Source organism: Dermacentor variabilis, chromosome 2, assembly GCF_050947875.1.
Source record: "Dermacentor variabilis isolate Ectoservices chromosome 2, ASM5094787v1, whole genome shotgun sequence".
Taxonomy (NCBI): Eukaryota; Metazoa; Arthropoda; class Arachnida; order Ixodida; family Ixodidae; genus Dermacentor; species Dermacentor variabilis.
In genome coordinates, this window is record NC_134569.1 from 172,659,288 (window position 1) to 172,674,489 (window position 15,202).

Here is a 15,202-nt window from a genome sequence, read left to right on the forward strand (position 1 = left end):
TCAGTTTCGCAAATGGTCGGAAGAGCGCGGGTTACGGCGTAGTGGGTCGCGTAGGCAGCCGCGACTGCAACCCACTTGTTTCCTGATGTAGATTCCGGAAATGTGCCGAGAAGGTCTAAGCCAACAGGATTGAAGGGCTCGACAGGGATGTAGAGCGGCTGCAGGTAACCAGAGGGGAGCTGGGAAGGCTTATTTCGTCGTTGGCAAAGTTTAGAAGCGGCGACGTAACGTCGTACGGAACGGGCAAGGCCCGGCCGAAAAAAAAAACGGCGACGTACATGGTCATAGGTTCAAGATACGCCGCGGTGCCCTGCCGTTGGTGCGTCGTGAAGCTCTTCTACACTCTAGAACTAGGAAGGGTATCGCAGGAGTGAAGCGGCCCATTTAATCTTCAAAGAGTTGTTTTACGCTCACAAAATGTCGAGTGGTGAACTGGCACAGACTGCTCGGCCCAAATTTTTTCGTGAAATATACCTTTCAGACCGTTTCGTTGCAGCCAGAAAGAAGTAGAAGTGTCAATTATTCGTAGGATGGGACATATTGAAGATATCATAATTCCCCGGTGGTGCGTCAAAAATCAAGTGAAATATGTAAGGCTTGTGGTGCTTTCTCTATGAAGGTTTGCGAGGTTCTCTTTTATGTACCGACCAAACGAATAGTTCTCCGTTTGTGTAATTAAACAACGCTGGATCGAGCCATGGTGAGGCAGAAGGTGCTTGAATTTTCCTTTTCTAGGCTATCTAAGGGATGCTGTAGTACCTCGAGAATACTTTAGGCATTCCAATTGGCGCAGTAAAAACGCTTTCTCGTTTCGATTCGAAGTGGCAGTGAACTGATGGGTTTCGCGAAGAATGGGTGCCTCGCCATACCGACAGTCGGGTGCTACCGTTGCATGAGGGGTGCGCCATATTGTCGATAAAGGCTACTGAGCGCCATCATGAAACATTTCATCGCTTGCAATTGATTGGCTCGCGATCTTAACCATAAAACTTTTCTCTCAGGTGATTGCTACTATGGTATTTGTGAATTAACTACGTAAACGCTCTACATGACGCGCCGTCGAGTTAGCAGCCATGAGCAATTCGTCTCTTTGGGGCCTGTTTAAGAAAGGCGTGAAAGTAGCAGCAAACGTTTTCGTAAGAAATGTGCGTCTAATTATTTCTTTTACGCATTAATAAATGGCCATACTCGAATAGAACAACTCACCAGAGTAATAAGAATCATGATGACAGCTTCGCTGGACAGTGTCTTTCTAACAAGGATAACATGTTGACGCCAGTTACCAAGATTTTTCTTCCATGCAAAATGCAATGTGTCTCATAGCTAAACAATAAGGGAATGTTAAGTGTTTAGGGAAGCATCATACACAACTTCGCATGTTCAATTTGCAGACATTCCTTTTAAGCAAAATTTATGGACAGACACGGCACATATATGCATTGTAAAACCAGTAGACCCCTTCTGCGCTACATAGCTTGCCATATCCAAGGCGTACATTTTCTCGACTCACGCGGTTTTGAAGAAGGAACTGGTTCAGGCATGGCAGCAGAAAGAAGCTGACATACCCTTCAATAAGTACGGCTCGAGCCACCCATGCCCCAAGCATACACGTACGGAACGAGCGCGCGCGGCAGCCGAGCGAGCCGCAGCTAGCGGCGTCCTGGCCGTGACGTCACTCGCGAGAGGGCGCCACTCCAAATTCTCGCCGCTCGTAGCGGCAGCGCTCTCGATGCCAAGGCAAGTAAGCCAAGTCATCGCGGTCGGCGGCAAATGTTCATCGCACTGAGGACGCCTTCAAGCCATGGAATGCTTCCGTGAATAAGCTTTCACGGCTGACTAGTTATTCCGATTTGTCGTCCCAATTATATCTTCCTGGCCGCACTTTGTAAGGTTTCATAACGGCCTGCACATTGTAGTAGCTAATTAAAGCAGTTTTCATAGGCGTCGCTGATACAAATATTAAACGCACTGCTGGAGACAACTGATCCCACCAGCATGAAAGAGCACGCATAACCGTAGCCGCCGTTGTGGCAACTTGCGTTATGTTCCCTAAAATCGAGCAGAGGTGGACGCCGGCGACATGCATTAATATGAAGGATGAGGTGAATATAAGCAAAACAACAATCAGAACGAGTCTTCGTTCCTTCTCAGTGCCGCGGTTTGATGCCCGGCTGCCGTCCGTTACTGTGCGACAGCACCATGTTTTAGACTACCGGAAATGCACGGTCCCCTTCGTCGCAACCATAGAGTTTCTCACTATAACACCTAGAGGGTAATCTGGCGCCACCGTCTATGGGAGTTTCTTAAGGGGGCACCGTGCCGTCATGGGAATGACGGTATATGTGTCTGCGAGGCTCGTGTTGGCTGATGTTGTAAGAGGCTTCGTCTAAAACGTGGGTTTGGCTACACAAATAACGCGTTCTCAATGTAAAATCTTCATAAAAAGATTCCATTCACGCATAGTACATCTTTACTTACCTACAATGCACGACCAAGCGAAGAAAAGCAAGAACAGACGACAAACTGTTTCAAAGCGAGAGCGAGCCTTGTCGTCTATCCTCCAACTTTAGTGGTTCGCTGATACTTTTTACGTATTATATGACCGTACACGTAATAACAAGTTTTCATAGTTAAACAAAACATGTTCTTGCGTAATAATAAAGCTAAAACAGCTTTTCACGTGCTGTTTTAGTAGAAAATGAATCATTGTGAAAGACGGAACGGTACTTGCCAAGCGCGTCTTCAAGGTGTCGTGTCTCTCCGAGAACGATGCCAATCCGAAGTCACAGCATACCGGCATTCCCATGCATACCAGAGCGCAGCAGCGCCAGATTTCCCTCTAGGTATTGTAGTGAGAAACTCTATGGTCGCAACCGTCAGCACCAGAGCGACCGAACGGCACACTAGAAATTTATCAAGCGTGATAAGGCCCCGCGTGAGAGTGAGCGCGAAGTCTGGCGTCACTCGGGGCACTCTCGTCGTCAGCTCGCGGAGCGAGATAGCAGCGCCCCGGTGTGGCCGCGCAGCCGCTCCGACCGCCTAAGCGTGGTGCGCGTACTTTTTTGTGTACATCCAGTTCCGGCTTCGCGGTATTGGCTGGTCGCTCATAGCACTTCCGGGAGACGAGCGGCGATTTATAGATTTCCAGAACCGAGCCATCTGTTCAAACGAAGGCCCGTTTTGTCGCTCCAAGCCGTCGCTTGTCGCCGTCGCGCACTAAATCGCTCTCACGGTATTTATCCCTAAGACTTAATTGTTTTTGCTCATGTATTGACATGGTGTGATTATAGGTCTGGTTTTGTCTCCTGTCCCGGTCTTCGAGCACGGCGCGAAACTGAAAGGATGCTTACGTCTAGGACCTCGGCTGAATCGTCGAGCAGCAAGATACGCATCGGCATCGAATATAACGGCTGCTGTGTGGAATTACAGTTGCAGGGGCGCTTTGCATGCGCTTATTGTTTTGGACATGCCTGTGCATTTGCTAATATGAGTTGGCGTGTCAGGGTTATGTCATATGAACAGCTAAATCAGCCTTCCTCTGGGGGTTACAACCCAGGTAGCACAAAAGAGATACGTAACGTTTTCGTATCGTTTATCCAAGACGATAAAAACGGGTTAAAGAAGTCACGAATGAGAGAACTTCGGCAGGAAAACGTCGTATATCTCTGCTAATGTCCGGCTTAATTACTTTCTTCAGACGATCTAGAACAGGTCTGCAAGACGTATTCGAAAAGCTGGTCTAGAAATAGGATTTGGAAAGACACAAGTAATCCCTTTGCCAAAACTATTCGTAACCAATTTCTAAACGTTTTTAGGACGTTATCAAAAAGCTGGTCTAGAAGCGGTCTTGAAAGGTTTACGATCATCTGAAGCTAATTTTCGCGGGTGACGGGCGCGATCAGACATCGTTGTTCATAACACGCGTTTAGTTTCGCCTCACGCGACTGGCCTATGCCGCGCAGACGTCGTCAGCCGCACCCGTTGGCACGGCCTAGGCCAATCGCGTGAGGTGAAACTGATTGGGCGTTTCGAACAACGATCTCCAATCGCGCCCCAGATGAGTAGAAGCGTCGGTGTTGACTGTAAGAGCCATGGCGCAGTGCCAAGCACTGTTCCCCGCATGGCCGGCGCATCCTCTACCAAGTCGCACGAAAATGAGCCTGTTAGGAATAATAAATCTTTAATACCGCCTTTAGTAAGCTACGATGCTTACAACCACAATGGGAATGACATCCTACAAAGAACAAATGGCCACGTCTTGGAAGGTGGCCAGACCAAGCCCTTCATGCCAAGAGTGCATGAAATGAGAACATTGTGACAAAGCAAAACACTTTATTAAAATGTAATGCTTATGCAAGGTTCGAACAAACTGTGTGAGAAATGCAAATAGAAGTAAAAGTACATCAACAATGACAAAAGTCGCAGAAAGGATTCGTAATGAACTCGAAAGTGAACATTCACTAGCACATAAACAAAATTCCAAGTACACATACAAAAATAAACAGAAAAACCTGGAGTGTACTAAAGTGTCTAATTTATCATAGTAAAGTGCACGTGCTATTAGATGGACTAGAGTTATGCAGAAGTGACATCGGAGCGAATGGAAGAAGTAGACTGAAAAATGCAAGAGTATGAATCGGATGGTAACTGCCTCCAAGCAATGTTACCCATCAGCTAGAAGCTTGGAAAGAGCACAAAAAAAATACCAACGCATACCATCATAAAACAATCCTGTGACAAAAATAAAAAATGGGTACAATGCAAAATTGGAAATATTGCCTTTAGGATATATCAAAGAAGGTAATGGCGAGAAAAAATAACCATACAACAAAAAAAGCAATAAAGTGAAATTAGGAAAGAATACTTAAACGGGGGATTCAGTGTAACAAGTGAACACTGCTGTAGTACAGCGAACGATGAGACAGTAATGCTGCATCTTGCCATTCCAGAACGTGAGAAATGAATATGCAAGCCTCATATTAGAAACTTACATAAACATGGAAATAAACTGGAATGCACTGGAAGCTGCATTTCTGTAACAAAGGAAGCAATGGTCATAATGAATAGTAAGTGTTTTATCTAAAAAGCCCTTTACAAGAGGCAAAGTTGTACCTCTCTGGCAAAAACAAAGTTGCAACGAAAAATTTGCAAACCAGCAAATACATTAATTAGCACACTAACATGTCACACTTTAGGCACATCTCCAGTCGCCTAAAGTAAAAAAAAAGCACTCTGAATGAGAAAAACATTTAACACATGTAGCCCAGAGCAAATTCTTTGCCAGTTCACTCACACTTTCACATCCAAAAACATTTGCCACAAAGTCCAGGCACAGTTCCACTTATGTTTACCAATTCACCCCCACTTTCACGTCCAAAAATATTTGGCACACAGTCCAGGCAGAGCTTCATAGATAAGCAGCTTGAGAGCACCCTACTGATTATTGTGCAGTCCCGCTGCTGGAAATAGAACTGGCGCACATGCTGGTAGTGGTTTCAGTGTAGACACACTTGCTGCTCTCGACAGGTATGCTCAGATATCTGCACTGGTGCTCCATTTGGTCGAAGTAGACACATTGATGCACTAGGCTGGTAATTGAAATGTTTTGAATGCACAAGTATTGGCTTCACCAGAAAGACTTGCCCACATACCACCACTGTCATATATATGCACTTGCTCTTCACTCAGTAGCATTGAAAACCGGTGTCACACGACCACTCTCGATCGCGATCAAGCCCGATCCGGATCGAAATTATCGATGCGACTGGCTCACTCTCGTAGCTTGCGCAGAGGAGCCAATCACGACCGAGAAATTCGATTTGTAACGGACTGGATAGCGGCTAAAAGAGCCCCGTGTGAAAACGGTATCAAATAATGCACAGACGTACGCTAGGAAAATGTGTTGCACAAGGTCAAAGAACTGCGACATGCCCGGTTGTGCAAAGCGTGCGAACAGAACACATGTATATATATATTAAAAAAAAACTGCGAGAGCGCTTCGCGAACTCCATGCGCACACATGACACCCGCGCGAACTCGGCAGGCCGCCGTAAAGCGCGAAGAGCGCACAGCGTACATTCCGACACATGTCCCAAACTGCAAACAATCGTACTACCTAAAGCATACAAGTTATTTTATAGCAAGGGCATACTCGACCACGTATGCCATATCCACAAGCGAGTTATGCAGCGTACATGCTGTATCCGTTCGCCAAATAGTAAAATTGATACCAAGCACAAAGCTACAAGGGACTCAATACATTACTACCATTTGAGGCATCAAATAAAATCGAATTTGGCCGTTTCATATATTGGACACAATATATGGACACATGTGGTACCCGGTAATACCATGAAATACCCATCACGTGAGTAAAGGGGGCGAAAACACAATCGAGAACCTGAAGCGCAAACGATAAAAGCACGGTATGGTGCACGCAAAATTCTGTCAGTGCGCTGTAGCGCGAAGGAAGAAAATAGGGCGAGCACTTGACCTCACTTTTTGGGATACCGCACTAGTAGTGAATCATTAAAAAAAAGCCTGTTTGAACCAGTTCCCTTGTCTGCAACACTCTTGCTAAACGGGAGACTGAAATACCACGATGACGGCTCTATTGCGGAGATCGGCAAGGTGCGCACAGACAGAAATTTTGCAGCCTTTCTTCGCATTCTGCAAAATGCTTTTTTGTTAGGATCACGCATAGCGGCTGATCCCGACGCTAGGGACACACAGGCACGATTTCGTCCCTCTAACTTTCGTCCTTATACTGCCTTTAACGCCTTAATTACAGCGTCAGTGAAAAGGCGCCTCACATAACATCACAATGAACTTGAAGAGCTGATTAGAGCCCTCCACTCCGCGCCCTCCAATTTAAAACACTACTGATTTCCAAATTAAACTACACAAACAGATCGCACAACCCAAACTAATCACAGAACGTCGTTTTCTTGACGGCAAAACCCTGCAACACTTACATGACAAAGGGCAGCGGCAGCACATTCAGAACAGCCGTTATCATACCAGAGCGCAATGCAAGTGCGATAACGCTATTATGCCCGGCTCAAACAGATTGCACAACCCAAACTAATCACAGAATGTCGTTTTCTTGACAGCAAAGCACTGCAACACTTACATGACAAAGGGCAGTGGCAGCACATTCAGAACAATCGCAAACAGACCATAGTGCCATGCGGGTGCGATTACGCAACTATGCCCGGCTTCACGAATAACGTGGCCGCCTTGGTCAGATAGAAAACACTACTGATTTCCAAATTAAAACCACACAAACATATCGCACAACCCAAACTGATCACAGAATATCGTTTTCTTGACAGCAAAACACTGCAACACTTACATAGCAAAGGGCAGTGGCAGCACATTCAGAACAGCCGCAAACAAATCACAGCGCAATGCGAGTGCGGTGACGCGACGACGCCATGACGACGTGACTATGCCCGGCTCGCCCGGCTGCCCGGCATCACGAATCACGTGGCCACCTTGGTCGCATGATTTGACGACGGTATCGCCACCTTGCGCGAGGTTGGATCGCGTTGATGGGTTGTTGAATATTGCAGAAGCCTCTGAAGAGGCTGACGCGCCGTGGCGTGGCGTTGGCGCCTTGAGTCGTTTTCAAAACGTATTCACCCCTTGTTTTTAAGCTGCTTGGCTTCCAGCGTTATCAAAACGTATTCACCGCTCGTTTTTAAGCTATCTTGTTTGGAACGTCTTTGATGGGTCGATTTTGGTCAAAAATCCGTTTCAGACGTTGAATCCCCTAATACGACGTTTTCAAGACTTTGTGTGCTACCTGGGAAGCGTAATGTGTGCATTTTGCTACTGCATGGCAGATCAAAATGTGTTGATCGCTTTCATACTTTTAGTAGAGAAACAAAATATCAAAATAATATTTTGCCTTAATTCAACGTTACTAGTCGTCTGTCGTACACAAAACAATAAGTTGGTCTAATAATCCAATAACTGCGGTCTAACTACAACTTTTACATGCCTTCAAGAATCTAAAATGCTAGATTTCAAAACTGTAGCAGTAGTCGAGTCTGTCAAAAATGAACTCCATTGCGCACCTCATAAATGAAAATAAGTTCATGCCTTTTAGTAAGCTTAGCTGCAGGCCGCAGTGAACTTTCTTGTTAGTATTGAAATGTGGATAAGCTTGCCATAACAAGCCTTGTTGCCCTTTCTTATATGGACATCCAGTCATATCCATTGAACTGGAGGACAATATTTTCATCCATACTGAGCATCATGTTTGTAGCTATGATCCTCAAATTATGGCTTCAGCAGTGGCACAACCAGAGATGGTGCGGGGGGCACACTGGGCACGTGCTTAAAATGTGTCACAAGTGTTCTTTGCGATACACCAGACTTATGACAGACCTATGACGTCTGGCAATACCAATATTCTATTTATTAGCAGGAGTATTCTAACATTGGTGACAAATAAGGATGAACTGTTGGTTACTAACTTTTTGTTTAAATCTAAAAATTGAAGTTAGTTTAGCAGTTGACTGTTGTAGTCATTTGGATGTTTTGCATGCATTTCACTAAGAAGACTAAGAGCTAAGACTTTCTTTTATTGCCATGACCTTGACTGTCTTGATGTTGTTTTACACCATGCCCTTGTGTTGACTTTTGCACACGATATTTTTCAGGCACCCGCTTTATATAACGCAAGAAGGCAGCTACAAGGACACGAGGATGTGAAAGAGCCATTGCAGCGCGACTTCACGTAGTGCAGAGGAGCGAATGCCAAAAAAATCAAAATACATTGGCATGCAATTTGGACAAGAAAACTAGTATGTGGGTATATTGGGTGTACCATTTGACCAAACGACAACAAAATCAAGATACCGCATGTTACACCAAGATGAAAATTCTCACGTGCTCTAGGCAGTCATCTTAACATGGTATACCTATGTAATGTCTCTGATTGCAAAGTCAAATCAAGTACGATCTCTGGAGACAAACACATAGTAGCAAGTGTCATTTCCCTTCCTCCGTGCTCACTAGGAGGATTACGTGAGTAAGCGACCGCAGTCATTAGCTGACGACATGCTTTCACCGATTGCAGTTCGCCTTTGGTGAAAAGTAGGCTAGAACACAGCACTTTACGCCAATATCCCAATTGCGCCCTTAGAATAACTTTACCTTTTTTTTACCAAAGAAAACTCCTGACGCGTGCGGGGCGGCCGCTACGTCAACGCCATCCACTCAGTAGGTGAGCAGCTAGGCGACAGTGCACAACGGGTTTGGTTCGGCGCGGTGGAGGCGCAGGAAATGACGTGTAAGACAGATTTCATCACAACTGTGTAACATGCGGCTAGGAACGGACTACTCGGCAAATGTTATGTCACTGAAAATTTTGTTATCGCTGTCTTGTTCATACGCGGCATCCAGAACTGTTTGAGATCTTAATACAATTTGTTTCGCACATAAACCTCCAAATATGTGTTCCTTCATTCATATTTTAGTGAAGCCACCCTTTAAGCAAATATATTTGCCTGTGAAATGGTTGCGTTTTACCTAAGAGAACAACCGAAACTGGCTTTGCTTTACATGTATTTTTGAAAGAACTAAAAGGGTTACACTGCCGGTCTTCAATGTATTGACATTTGACGACACTTTTTGAAGCGGGTACACTCTACACTTACCATTAGGTAGGCTTTTGTTGTACCATTTCCCTTTGAAAAACTGAGGCTTTCTTGAGTGTGTTGGTGAACCTTCAAAAAAATGAATAATTGGAAAAAGTTCTCAGTTTCTTTCGTCATTTCAGGGTTTGCGTAAAAGCAAGACTAAAGTACCAGAGATGGGAAATTGTAGACAGAATTTAGCTATTTAGTAGAGGATGATTTGTTACTTCAGCGGTTACTTAGCCGATGAGCAAACATCCTGAGCACACACGACCAACTTATAGCCGCATAGACGGTATCTCCTCTCCTTTGTATTGCTAGCCACAATCCTAGACAGATAAGATAATCTTTTTCCGTATACGCACGGTAACATCTGTGGGGATGCGCGACTCTCGCGCGTCCCCTGATATGTTTCTCCCGCATGGCGCGTCTCCTGTAATCCGGCTTCGCCGCGTGGCCTGCGTGATGCGCAAGGCGGTCGATGTGGTTGGGACGCAGTGCGAGAGATGGCGCGAGTGTTGCGTTGCTAACGCCGCCTCACGGCAGGGTTACTTGGGGGCGCAGGGGAGGACGGGCTGTCTCTTTTTGGGTTCGGGAAGCAAGCGGGATGGACATGCCGTCTGCGCGTGCGCCGACCCATGCTTCTGCGAGACCGTCTCACGTGGCCGCCTTGGACACCGTCCGCGAGACCGTACACGCGAATGACCAGGCGTTGGGATCCAGCATGGGGCGAACATATTCGCTCGCTACCAGGTCGCGGTAAGTCGGACTTCTAGATTTGTCGCGCGCCCATCGGCATGTTTTGTGGATAGCAACTCGGCTAGCAGGCATTGATCTATGAAAGGTGCAATAAATGCCCTTGTGATTGTTTGCACTACTTTGTTGTCGTTCCTTTGTCCCAAGAGTACGGAGGAGAACCCTATATCTCCCCCATCTGGCTGCCCAACGTGGGCCTCTTGGGGCATCGGACGATAGTTTTAACAGTTTTGCTTCGTTCGAGACCTTTGTTTGAACCGAAGCGTAGGCCTAGCGTGAATTTTGATCGCTAGCGTCGGCGGCGTGCTTTCTTGAGCGAGGTGATGGTGGCTGTAGTGTGTTTGAACATGTCAACATGCTAAGCCTTTTCGCAAGTGTTTTTTAATGACATTCGTCAGTACGAGAGCCACGTGGTCTGCATCCTGGGAGAGTGAGGCTGAGCGCCCGCGGAGCAGTGGCAAGCCTGAAGCGAGTGAGTACGGAAGCCTCGTGGGTGGTCCGAATTTCTTATGTAAATAGCTTCTTCTATCTCTTTGACTCGGATGAAGTCGCGGCTCTGAGAGCCGGGTGGCCGCGGGCCACGGGTGCCACTACGGGCTGACTGGTATTGCGGCCTGGCACCGGGCGCTCCGACACCGTCTGAGACGGTGGGCGCCGTCAACTCGGATGCTTTGTGCACCGAGCGGAGTAGGACCACCTCACAGAGCTGACGTCTCCTCGCGGCTGCCTGTTTTGCGCTCATTTTGGGCGTTGTTTTTGGATGCCGGTTGTTGTCAGGGTAGCGACGCTTTAGGCCTAAGGCTTTACGAAGCTGCCTGTCGCACGTGGAGGGACACAACCTGGTGGACCGTGGCGTTGACGTGTTGCAAGTTGCTTCCCTCATTCTAGTTAGCCTCGCACGAATTGAAATTACTCGTTCGACTCGAGAAAGCGAGCTTCGTTCACGTGAACTTAGCATCTGAGTAGCTGCCCGATCTTTTGCTGGCCGAGTTGAACATCGTGCCACGTGGGCGATGCGCATGCATAATTCCTCTCCCTTGCACTACTTTAGTGTTTGCCGAGTGTGTTGAATGTACGCAGCGTGATTGGAGTCACCTCGGGCTTGTTGTTACCTGCACATCGTCTGCGCTGCTGCCCCGGACTACGATCGAGTCACCCTGGGCGATGGTGATGCTGTGGCCAGTTCGGCGCAGCGACTTCGGCGGCCTCCTGCATCCAGCTCACAAACCTCGGCGGCGGACAAAAGAGCCGGCGGTCACCCACAGCTACGGCGGCTCTTCCCAGCAGGGCGCGTCGGCGCGAGCGACGCTTGTTCGTACCGACTACTGCGTCGTCGTCTCCGGAGTCCTGGCCTGGCATCGTGCCGTCGAATCTGCAAAGCTGCCGCTGTGACCGGCGGAAGCCAGCGGTGCACCCAAGGACAATGTCGGCTCGCATGCTATGGACAGCGTGGACATTTCCTCGGCGCGGCCACTGTTTAATGTTCTACCTTGTTCGCGAAGCACCGTTTGATGTTAGACCGTGTCACATGTCTTGCCGGAATATGTAGTGATTTAAGGTTGGGGGGATGTGGGGATGTGCGACTCTCGCGCGTCCCCTGATATGTTTTTCCCGCATGGCGCGTCTCCTGTAATCCGGCTTCGCCACGTGGCCTGCGTGATGCCCACGGCGGTCGATGTGGTTGGGGCGCAGTGCGAGAGATGGCGCGAGTGTTGCGTTGCTAACGCCGCCTCACGGCAGGGTTACTTGGGGGCGCAGGGGAGGACGGGCTGTCTCTTTTTGAGTTCGGGAAGCAAGCGGGACGGACATGCCGTCTGCGCGTGCGCCGACCCATGCTTCTGCGAGACCGTCTCGCGTGGGCGCCTTGGACACCGTCCGCGTGACCGTGCACGCGAATGACCAGGCGTTGGGATCCAGCATGGGGCGAACATATTCGCTCGCTACCAGGTCGCGGTAAGTCGGACTTCTAGATTTGTCGCGCGCTCATCGGCTTTGTGGATAGCAACTCGGCTAGCAGGCATTGATCTATGAAAGGTGCAATAAATGCCCTTGTGATTGTTTGCACTACTGTGTTGTCGTTCCTTTGTCCCAAGAGTAAAGAGGAGAACCCCATATCTCCCACACATCCGACATTTTCTTTTTAAATTTAATGTGAATAAAATTATTTACGCACAAAAACGTACCTCACCAAGTAGACCGTGCGTGATCTTGCGTGATTTCCAATGCCATGCTAAAATGTAGTTTGAAATGTCTTCTGACGACATTCTGAACACATTCTCTAATGAATGCTTGGATTCCACCAGAATGGAAGACAGCCAAAATTATTACGCTGATTAAAAAATAAGGAGCTGGCTACAATCTTCACAATATTAGGCCTATTTGTCAAATACGGTAAAACTTATTGAAAGAGTTTTATGCCATCGTATCGTGGATCATATATCTGAAGATTCGTTACGGAGGCGAAGTCAACTGGTTTTGCCGCCCGGTCTCTCTATTTTGTGTGCGCATAAATTTGGAAAGCCGCATCCAACTAGCTTAGCGTATAAAAGTTAGTGTTTTAGTGACTCGTGGCATAGCAAAAGCTTATGAAAGCACTGAGTACTCTCTATTGCTGGACAGATTACAGGCCTGCTATTTTCCGAGAGATATACCGGCATGGATTTTTGAATTTCTAAGAAACAGAAAATTTCATGGTTTTAAAAACGGCTTTTTTTCATGAAACTTCAATCAGACAAGAGGGGTGCCCCAGGCGGCTGTTCTGTCTCCTGTGCTATTTCACCTATTGATGAGTTCAGTACCACTGCACCAGGATGTGAAGTTTCATATCTACGCAGATGACATTGCATTTTTCACGACAGCTAGATACATCAATTCCGTTCACCTCTCTTTTCAAACGTACCTCTGTGCTCTAGAGACGAAGCTTCACAATCTGCATCCATCACTAAACGTAAACAAAAGCTCAGTTCTCGTTTTTCCGCTTTCCGGGCCGTTATAGTTATGTTTAGTATATGAACAGCGGAAGGTTCCTGAGGTCGAGTCGCTTAAGCATTTGGGCATTAAATATGACGGGAAACTTAACTGGCGTTCTCACATGGAGAATATTAGAACAAAGGGGACACAAGCCGTAGTTTTGCTACGTAGAATCAGTTACCGGCCCTCTGGTTTGCGAAATGACACAAATTATGATATATCGAATGTATGTATGGCCGATTAGGTGTGTTTTGTTCTGCGGAAGTGTAAAATATAAATTAAGACCGCTTGTTATTTTAGAAAGAGAAGCTCTTCGACTATGTTTCGGTCTTCCTAAATTTGTTGGTAATATTGTATTAAACAAGGAAGCGCACCTCCCTACTCTTCACACGCGATTCCGCATGCTTACGGTTCAAACCTAATTGAGAGCTTATGAATCTTCTTCACGACGTGGACAGTATGCATTTATTAGTAAACCAAATTCATCTTTAGAGAACACGTCGTCGCGGTTGCCTGCCCCACAGGTTGTATTTGTGCAAGCACAATTAGCACCTTTATATGTTGACCTTAGATAAATAATTCTGCTTGATAGGTCTCCAGATTCGTTCAAAACTGAATTTCCAGACATTTTTCCAAAGAATGCTAAATTTCTGCCCTCAACATATTTGAGTGACCGTTTACGAAAATATATGGCCCATTTCAAAATAAACGTAGTAGCGACTGATGCTAATTCGTGTGAAGAAAAGGCATGCCTGGGTGTCTACTCACCATCCCTCGATTGGTCTTTTTCACTTCGCCTACCAGATTATACATCAGTTTTGCATGCCGAACTTCTAGCAATAGTTCTTGCCTTGCGGAAATTACCCCCTCATACGACAAAAGTTATTATCGTCACAGATTTTCTATATATACGCAGCACACTTACTGCGCCTACAAAGTCGACATCATTGAACACGTTTTATACATTAGCTCTCCCTCACTTCACTTTAGTTCACATGGTATGGGTCCCAGGCCACCGAGACATTAATGATATTGAAATAGCCGATTCCTTAGCACGAGCTTCTGTAACAGATCCTGTGATATCTGTACGGCCAGCAACTGCGCACATCACTGCAACCAGATATAGCCAATTTCTTTTTAGCGAAGAGAAAAGTCCCGGCCATTAGCAAAATCTACAGATTTTTGCACCTCAATTATTCTTGGAACCGGCAATGGTGTCCTAAGCAGAAATTCGAAGTTTCAATTACAAGGCTGCCCCCATTGCTGCTGTATTCCAAAACTAAATTTTTACTTGCACAGATGTGGTCGGGCGGTATCCCCTCTGTGCTACTTCTGCAATGAACCTGACTCCATAGATAATTTTTTATTATTGTGTCGGCAGTTTTCTATTCATCGAAAGCGATGTCTAGGAATTCCTGTTCAAAATTTTGGATTGCCTTTATGTAGTACTGTTATGCTCTCCCTTGGAGCAACAGTATTGCGTTCCAGCCACAAGAAAGTTTACCTAGCCATTGATAATTTTCTATGTGGCACAGAAAGAATGCCTTGTTCATATTTCCTAGTTTTCTCGATTGATTTACTTGTCCTTCAATTAAGAAAATTCAAAAAAGTGAAATAACAAATGCACAGTGTAAATCTTACTAGTATAATCATTCAAAATTTAACTTGCTCATGTTTAAGTATATCCTTTACTTCGTGTATTTCACTGACAATTATTTTTTCTTTCTTTTAGTATTCCTATCAACGCAAGGCTGACTATTGTATTGATCACTACTTTAGCTCATCTATTCACAGTTTATTTTTCATCTTGCGTTATACATTTATTTTCC